At 35.9% G+C, this 9,348-nt stretch overlaps 1 protein-coding gene across 1 annotated transcript in view; it reads right to left on the bottom strand.

Moving 5' to 3' along the window:
* Positions 1-9,348, bottom strand: part of LOC140171427 (uncharacterized) — a 443,410-nt gene that overhangs the window by 20,323 nt on the left and 413,739 nt on the right. The gene's annotated exons all lie outside the window — the stretch shown is intronic.

Below are 9,348 nucleotides of genomic sequence, written 5' to 3'. Positions count from 1 at the left end.
ATTACAAATATGCCAAAAAATCGGTTTTGAAAAAAATAAAGGTAAATTCTGAAAAAAGATTGTACATTATGACTTTAATAATGATACCTGCGTCTTGACTCTGGAAAACAATATTTTTTAAAAACCTCATTTTGCATTTAGTTTGTTATTGCGTTGCAAAGTAGCAAAACTTTCTTTATATATGGCCCAATTTATGCCTGGAAAAGGCTATCCTCTTACAACCTATCAACAGGTCTGATTTCTATAATGAGGTGTCACCGGGTTTGCAAGAGATATTTAATGCCAAATCTAAACACCATGAAATTCACCACATCACGACCAAGCTCACATTGGGCGTTAGTTCCTTTTTAAAGGAATTTTATGTCAGGGTCATGGTCCAGCTTTTATATGAACACCAATATTATACAAGTTTAAATACACATGGGTTATTACAAGAGTCAATAAACATTCAGTTAACTGGGTTATTACAAGAGTCAATAAACATTCAATTAACTATAGATAATGGACTTAGCCCAGCAAACACAAAACGTATTCGACATCATTCGCAAAAGGTTATAAAAGGTTATCAGAAAACGTTTAAATGTCGGGTTATATGAAGGGTACAGTAATGGTATAAAACGTTTTTATAACATTAAAAAACATTTGCTCGTAATTTACTGCACAGCAAACACAAATGTTTTACAGAAAACATTTAAATGTCGGGTTATATAAATGGTATAAAAACGTTTTAATAACATTCCAAAAACATTTTTGAAAATTTGGTGCAAATCATTCTAAACAGAATGTTATTTTGGGGTTGAAAAAATATTTTGCAAAAAAATGTTTGCCCAAAATATTTACAATACCGTTTTTAAAATGTTTTCATGACCTTTATATAACCCGACATTTAAATGTTATTACAACGTTTTGTAAAAAACATTTTAAGAACATTTCTGTGTTTGCCTGGTTCAAATATTTTAGCATAATGTTATTTAAGTGTGGACCAAATATTTGGCCAAAAATGTTTGCAAAAATAGTTTACAATGACATTTCGAAAACATTTTAAAAATATTGTTATGTAGTGTGTTTTTCATACAAAACATTTTAAAACGATTTCATGACCTTTATATAACCCGACATTTTAATGTTATTAAAACGTTTTTTCCTAAACCAAAACCCAAAATATAACTCATTTAAAACGTTTTAAAAACGTTTTTGTGTTTGCTGGGAGTTTTGTGCAATGCAACTTTTTCTGAAGTAAATCGCCTGCTGCATAGTTTTCTAATTACAGATGATATATTTACTTTGTGATTAGGCCTGACCATGAAATGGTAGTTTTGATTAACCAATCAGTTATGTGTATTGTCAGCATGTGATGGCTATAAGCCAATTGAAAACATGTTTATAAAAATGGCTAAAAAATTCCTGCACTTAACAGACTCTTTCCGGTGTAAGGCTAAATATTAAGTTGTCAGTGTGGCAAGCTTAGATAAAGGCATACAAACTAGGATATGGGATATTAGGAATTATTTCTTAGCCTCTTAACCACACTGGTTAACCACATATAGCTATTCAAGACACAGGATATGTAAGGGATAAACTGTGCATATGAGATGTGGGTGCAAGTGGCATCATTTCACTGCCGTGAAAAATGGACCATTGATCTTGAAGCATCTTAAATTGTTGTCCTTTTCTTCATTTATTTTCAAACTGATTATGGCAGGATCAAGATGGGTGTAACCAAGTAATTGTGCACTTGTTTGATACAAGACTGGTGCTTGTGTTTTGTTTGTAAGAGTGAACGTTCTCTTTGTCCATCGTCTTTGTCTCTTTTGTGATTGTCCTTTGTACCTGTTCTTAAACATTTTGACTATAATATTATGTTTTAATTCATGATTGTTGGGAACTGGTGGCCCATTGTGTATGTTTTTACTCCCTCAACCAGCTCCAAGAACAGGGAATAAAAACTTCAAAAAAAAAAAAAAAAAAAAATTCTGTCATAATTGTCATGTACTCAGAGGCATAGATTTGAATTATTGTAAAGAAAATCATAGTGCAGTTATGTCCATGGCAAATTCACTGTGACCTTTCCAGCCATAATCTGCTTAGTGACGATTAAACCGAGATGTGCAGTACTAAACCATTATAGTAATCGATTGTCCAATGCAAATTTATTACCACATGATAATATTAATCCAATGAGCAATCGAATTGTCCGCTCTGGTCGACTAATCCAATTGATAATGCGCTCTTTGACATGTCGGCATAGAGCTCCACGGACCGAAGTTTTGGGGTATTTTTTCACTGGTTTGCTGTCATTTACTCATCAAGGCGGTCGCTGTTATTATAAGGACTATGCTTTAACATGATTTAACATGTAGAGAATAAACCATACTTGATTGACAGAAAGTACTAAATTTGTATATACGGTTTTGTGACACCCTCTTCCAAATGGAATTTTCCATGCCTGTGCCCTCTAAGCGTGCTTGAATTCACAGGTCTTGCCCTCTAATGAGTTGGCCTACCCAAGAATTCTTAGTTAGGATTTAAAGCTGTTTGACCCATTGACTGCATTTGGCACCATATTATTCCCAGGTGTCCCCATGCAGGATACGGAAAACAGGAAGAAAACAGGCATTAAAATTCATATGGATGCACTTTAATAATGTTCTCAATTTTGAGATGAAAATGCTATAATTACCACTCCTGGACATGATTTTCAATTGCAAACAGAAATATGAACAAGAACAGAATATGTGCTTAGCTTAAGGTTACAATAACTCATAAATGATGCAAAAAACTCACCATTGATATCTCTATGTAACAGGGTTGTTGTTTGAGGTTAAGAAGGATTCACAAAACAAGAGATATACGTTGAAAAATTGTGTTTATTGAACAGTCCAGTCCGACTGCCTGATCAGGAAGTACTGCCGAATCAGGCAGTGTTTTGCCAAGTCGCAACATGGTATCCTAAATACAATGCTCTCTATTTCAAATAGAGCATCATTTTTAATATCCGTTATTTCTTGGTTTAGAGTAGATAAGTATGTAAAGATAGAAAATTATCAATGGATGTACATTTAGTAGTATTTTTTCATCAATTTTAGTTAAAATAAAGCATGTGAAAATTGATCTTCGACCTGCAAAACACAGAAAATTTGGTGCATCATCTGTCATCCTTAATGAACTGTTTGTAAGTACTCAGCTAATGGACTTCATGTTTGTTATAGTTTCACCATATGTACTTTTTAGTACCATCGTGTTTCTCGTTATTGGCAATTTCAGCCCTTGATCAACATGATATGATTGTAAACTGTATTCATTTTGCTTATGTAACTTGTATTAATTGCTGCAATTATGAGACCTTTCCTATACCTCAATCAGCTCATTAGTTCAGCATGGAAAGGTGTCGCTAACAACCACTATGTGAACGCATCAGTGAACGCATCAGTGAAACTTTCACAATTAGAATTTCTTGCACGTGGATGCAGAAGTGGTCGTCATAAGAAAAGATCGATAGCAACTAACAGAATCAAACATCAGCAGGTGTCGAGGTATATAAGATCAAATTATGCAGAATACCCAATCACCTGGAAAATGAAACCAGTGAAACAAAATTAATTATCATTGTCGCTTTTTCAAATCGAGGATATTTTGGCAAAGTTCTTTTGACCACTGATAAAGCAAATGCCTTGCAGATATCAAAAATACTCTGCCTAATTACGAAGTTCCATCACATCTACCGTAAGCATTATAGAGGTGGCGGAGTAGGTGTCATTGTCCGTGATGGTTTGAAAGTCAATTTTAATAACACCCACGACTTCAAATCATTTGAGTATATGGACATGCGTATCTCTTCTGGCTCCACCGGTTTCCAACTTCTGGTAATTTATCGACCGCAAACAGATTCTGAGAGCAAAAATACATCATCTTTGTTCTTTGAAGAGTTTCGACGTTCCTCGAGTCCCTGTCGCGCAACAGCTACTGATCACCTTTTGCTGGCGGGATTTCAATTTCCACGTTGATGTCGTGGATGACCGCTGAAAGCATATTACGTTTTCTTCAAATGCTTGAACTTGGTAACCTTCAACAACATGTAAAGGAACCTACCCACATCGATGGTCATACTCTGGACCTTTTGATCCGCAGAAATGACGACGAACTTGTTAGATCTGTGACTGTGTACAGAGGCTTACCATCTGACCACTTTGCCGTGAAGTCCGTTGTTAACAGCACTCGTCCTCCTCTAAGTAGGAAGCTTATTACATCTCGCTCTCACGCAAAATCAATGACGCTGATTTCAGGAAAGATATTCAATCTTCTGTGGACTCTATCTCTGTTGATGATCTTGATTCAATGGTCACTGATTATCACGACAAGCTGTCTGGAGTCCTTAACAAGCATGCTCCAGAAAAGGAAAGAACGATTGTGTTGCGTCCACATGCACCTTGGTACACTGAATCTCTCAGAGTAGCCAAACAGAAAAAAAGGCGTCAAGAGCGTAAGTGGTTGAAAAGTGGTCTTACTGTTGACAAAGAATTATATAAGGAGCAGTGTGCAGAATACAAACAACTTTTGACAAAGTCTAAGACTGATTTTCACAGTAATGAGATCGGGATGCTAACCAACGCGATCTGTTTCGTGTGATTGATAAACTTACATCGCCAAAGGCATCTCGTATAACTCCCAGATTACGAGAATCCAAAAGACTTGGCCAATTTGTTTGCCACATTCTTCAGCGACAAGATCAAGAAGCTGCAGAATAGATTGAACACCATCGCGTCTTCAACACATGTGCAGGCAAACAAGACGTGTGCAACGTCCTTTAGTGAATTTACTCGTATCTCAGAGGACGAGGTTTTGAAAGCGATCAAATCTGCTTCTATTACGTCTTGTCCATCAGATCCACTTCCAGTTAGCACCTTCAAATCGTGCCTTGATGAGCTATTACCGCTGATAACTGAGATAGTCAACACGCCTTTGACATCTGGAATGTTTCCTGTATCGCTAAAGCACGCTCAGATTATACCACTGTTGAAGAAATCAAATCTGGACATCAACAACCTCTCTAACTACCACCGATTTCAAACCTTGCATTTATGGGAAAGGTAATCGAATACGCGCCAGCAACAATTACAAACATATCTTAGCGACAATCATCTTCACGCTTCAGCACAATCTGCATATAGACCATTTCACAGTGTGGAGACAGCTATTGTGAAAGTGCAAATGACATCTTAGCTGCACTTGACAAACGCGAGGAAGCTCTGCTAGTATTGCTCGACTTCAGCGCTGCTTTTGATCTCATTGACCACAATCAGCTGCTCGACAGGCTTGCTACTCGCCACGGCAAGGCCAAAGAAAAAGCACTGCAGTGGTTTGCATCATACCTCAGCGGCAGAACCCAGTCTGTCGCATACAAAATGTGTCATCTGATCCTGTTGTCTTAGAATGCGTTCCACAGGGATCTGTAGCAGGCCCACTGGCTTTCACCATCTTCAGTGCACCACTACAGGATATCATCGAGTCTCATGGCATCAAGACTATAATCTACGCTGATGATACACAGTTATATCTGACATTCCCGCCTAAAGATCGCGTTCAAGCCATCAAGAAAATCGAGGCCTGTATCGCTGATATTCGAAAGCATGGTGCCGATTGAATAAGCTTGTCTTGAATGATAGCAAGACGGAGCTCATTTATTGTTCTTCCAAGTTTAACAAATCACCTTGGAAGCCGCCCATCAAGATCGGCGATGCTACGATTCATCCGCCGACCAAAGAAGAAATCTCGCTATCATGGATCCCAATCTTTGTATGAGTGATCATGTAAATAACGCAGTAAAGGAGCTTTAGTCGTATAAGAAAGATCGGACAAATACGCAGCTACCTGACAGAGGATGCCACCGTTAAGTTAGTACATGCCTTCGTGACATCAAGGCTTGATTCCTGTAATTCCCTTTTGTTTGGATTACCAGATCGTGACATACACAAAGTACAGATGGTACAGAACACAGCAGCTCGTCTTGTTCTTCGTGTTTCATGACGTGATCATATAACACCTTCGCTAAAACAGCTACATTGGTTGCCAATTAAACAGAGAGCTAGTTATAAGATCCTGCTTCTTGCATATAAAGCCCTGAATGGTATGGCACCATGAATATATTTCTGATCTTGTTGAGCTGTATGTACCAACCAGAGCGTTGAGATCGCCCCTCAGAGTTTCAGCTTGAGTATACCGTCTTATGCTACGTAAATTCTACGGTAAAAGATCACTTGCTCATGCAGCTGCTGCTTTGTGGAATACTAGCTCTTCCAATTCATTCAGCAGCATCTTCTACCAGTATGTTTAAATCATGAGCTGAAAACGCATCTTTTCATCCAACATTTCAATCAATCAGTTTATAATTGTGCTGTTTTTCATCTGCTACGCCATCTTACATCATTATATTTATGAAATATGTTTTTATTATGCTATTGCAATTCTGTGAATTGCATATAGGGTGATGTTCTGAACCTCTCCCTAAGTCCTATATTATCATATTTCATCGCCTATGTGTGTTTTTTAAGATACCGCTGTGCCGGGCCACTTTCTGCATGATTGCATTTTGTATTCTTCGATGTGTAATATATTGTTTCATCATCTATTAGTGTGTTTTGTGATATTATGCTATTTCAATTATTTGACTGCAGGGTGAAGTTCTGGAACCTCTCCCCGGTCCTGCTCTTGAGCAATGGTGTTTTGTTGTTATCCATGAAGATGCCGTAATTTTTTCAAGATACCGCTGTGCCGGGTCACATTGCTGCATGATTGCAATTTATATTTTTCGTGAAAAGTGCAATATATTGTTTCATCATCTAATAGTGTGTTTTATGATATTATGCAATTTCATTAATTTGACTGCAGGGTGATGTTCTGGAACCTCTCCCCTCAGTCTTTTCATGGCTGTTTTTATACATGTTTCATCGAGATGAATATTTTTGCAGAGCAATATATTATTTTAATGTGTGAATGTTATGTTTTGATGCTATAAATATTTGACTGCAGGGTGATGTTCTGGAACCTCTCCTCAGTTTCTGAGCTCCTTATACATCTTACATCGCGTATTCGCTGTGCCGGTCACTCTACTAGTTTTGTTTGTTATTTCGCAGGTTGCCATACCATCTTCATGGTGAAAATATTTGCTCATATTTTTGATGCATGAAATATTGACTGCAGGTGAAGTTCTGGAACCTCTCCCCAGTCCAGGGCTCTCATTATTATTGTTATCTGATCTTCTATCATTTGAATTTGTCACAACAAATATAGTGACTTTGTATATGAACAGTATTTATTGTGTATTAATGTTGTCAATTATTTTGTTTGCCATTTTGTTGTATTAATCAAAAGAAAACAAAACAAAAACCAGAGTGTAATTTCCGCTTAGAATCATTTTGTGCAATCCTGTGCTGCATTGTGTGTCGCTTATGTTTTTTGCTCACTTTGTGATCCATTAAAGATCACATGCTAACACACTGTGCGGCATGGACCTAAATAATTGTTTTGTATTTTTATTGCTGTATATTTCACATGTTAATATGTCCTTATTTTGCTCACGCTGATGTGGACTTTCACACATCTTTATAACTGTGCAATATACATCAACTTTTTACCTCAGTCATTTTATGGAGCTGGTTTATATTTTAATTATGTATATTAGATATTGCTGCCATGTGTTTATGCTCTTATGTTTGTTTTGTAAAGCGATATGAAAACCAGTTTTTACTATGTAAATTTTGCATGCAAGTAATTAATTTTAATGATTCAGTTGATTTGTTGTTTTTGTATAGGTTAAATTTATGATTTTCCTCTGTCAAAGCCTACTATGCGATTCCACGCTTGTTGTTTTGTTCTTAGTGCTTTAAAGCATTCCATTTCTGTGCAATATGCATTGTATGTTTTCCAATTCCTTGCCTCTTGCACTTGTGCCTATTTCACATTTTCATTTTTGCTGCTTCTGCGCATTGCCTTTTTGTTTTGCTCCTTGTGTGAAATATGCACCTTAGTGTTCTTTTTGGCTTTGATTGCATGTTTTTTTGTTGTATATTTCACATGCTACTGTCCTCCTTTGCTTTCATATTTCTGATGCGAATCAGCAATATACATCAACTTATTTCTTTATTAATTTTAAAATGTTATTATGTGATCTTAATGCTGTATATTTAAATATTGTTGCCATGAGTTTATGCTTTTATACTTAGTGCTTTGTAAAGCAGCATTGAGATTTGTTTGTAATGCGCTTTATAAGATTAAATTATTATTATTATTATTATTAATTTGTATATTTAAATCAAATTTTTAAAAAAAACCGTTAGAAATTGTTTTGTTATTTAAATTATTTTTCTCACGGTGGAATTTTTTTTTCGGTGAAAAATTGTCAACTTACATGTAGTTCATGTGTGTCAAAGCAAAATTTACACCACGATCTTTAATAAAATCACCATAGAACAATTTAGTCCTTAGTCTGTCAAATTCGGAAGGGTTACTATAGCCTGTGTTGCCTGGATTTCGCGCAACATACTGCCTGATTCGGGCAGTATTTCCTGATCTAGCATGGGACCGGACTGAAGAAGTTGTTACAATAACTCAATGATTCACAAACTCTTATTTTACAGGATTGATGTCTTGGAGGTTGAGCCGGGTTCACAAGAGAAAAGACAACAACAGTTGGAGTGCAATGATAGAAACTGCTGATGTCCAAAGTTACAAAGACTGAGATGACTATCAAAGGAGAAAACTAGCTGAACAACAGGTTGGAGGTAAGGTTACAATAAAGTGTTATACAAAGTCACACTGCTTTCGGCTAAGTTGTTTGATGATCATTTATTAGTTTTTTTCAAACAAAACATCATGTACAACCAAATTTTAGGCTTAAACAGCTAAATGTGATATCATGCTAATGCTTTTGAGTCATTCTCAACTTTAATTTCCCCTCATATACAAAATTATTCACTTTTATAGCATTTTTTATAGCTTTTTTCAGTATATAAAATGTATCTATTAGATGACAAAATTGGTGCGTATTGAACTTTGGAAATTACCGTTTCAAGCTTTTAATATAAATAATTCTTTTATTTTGATTTAAATATGTTTATAAAATTTCCTTGTTGCTTAATTGTTTCAAATTTATTCCATGTTGTTTTAATGGAGTGTATTAATCACTCAACCCTTGCAAATAAAAGAAATATGACGAGACAAATAGCCATCTATAGTTTGTATGTAGTTAATAATGAAGTCAATTCTATATACATCAAACAGTCGTGTCAGGTTTATAATTGCTATTTTTGCCATTTTGACAGTAAGTACAAAAAATGGTCCAAGCATGCATTA

This window comes from Amphiura filiformis, chromosome 15, assembly GCF_039555335.1.
Source record: "Amphiura filiformis chromosome 15, Afil_fr2py, whole genome shotgun sequence".
NCBI classification, from domain to species: Eukaryota; Metazoa; Echinodermata; class Ophiuroidea; order Amphilepidida; family Amphiuridae; genus Amphiura; species Amphiura filiformis.
The sequence above is the reverse complement of the archived record's forward strand: the minus strand, read 5'-3'. Positions and strand labels throughout refer to the sequence as shown.